This window comes from Mycetomoellerius zeteki, unplaced genomic scaffold (genome assembly GCF_001594055.1).
Source record: "Mycetomoellerius zeteki isolate Tzet28-1 unplaced genomic scaffold, Tzet1.0 scaffold155, whole genome shotgun sequence".
In the NCBI taxonomy this organism is placed as follows: Eukaryota; Metazoa; Arthropoda; class Insecta; order Hymenoptera; family Formicidae; genus Mycetomoellerius; species Mycetomoellerius zeteki.
In genome coordinates this window covers 2,809,678-2,810,236 of record NW_017256500.1, presented here as the reverse complement: position 1 = coordinate 2,810,236, position 559 = coordinate 2,809,678, and positions in this window count along the sequence as shown.

Genomic DNA, 559 nt, shown 5'->3' with positions numbered 1-559 from the left:
GGGAAAGAGGTAGGACGGCGAGACAAAAGTACGTTCGTTGCTCCGTCGTGTTGTTCGAACGGATGTTTACATGCTTTCGCGGATTCTACTGATCCAGTACCTTTCGATTGATCACGATTGATCACCGTGAGAAAGGCGATCCTGTTGGACACTAAGCGAAAATCGATCGCCTTTCCATTCTCTTATTCTTTCTCTCTCTCTCTCTCTCTCTCTCTCTCTCTCTCGCTATCCTGCTCCCACCGAAAGAGCGGCACTCTTCTGTTTCGCAAAAGCGTTTATCACGCGCGTCCACCTGCCGCTCTCGCGATCGCTCCGCACCGCGTTGCCGCGAGCGATTGAACGAGTAGAAAAACCGCACCTGTGTGCCGCAGAGCAAATCAAATCAGGACATCCGTCGGCGTCGCACACGCGTCGCACACGCGCACGGCACTGCGACAATCGCGAATCCCGTCGCTGCCAACGTCGCAGCGCGCGGCGAAGTGTCACGAGAACGCGATAAATACGCGCCGTCGCTCTAACGCGCGATGACTGGCATCACAGTCGATGTCCGCCTCCTGGA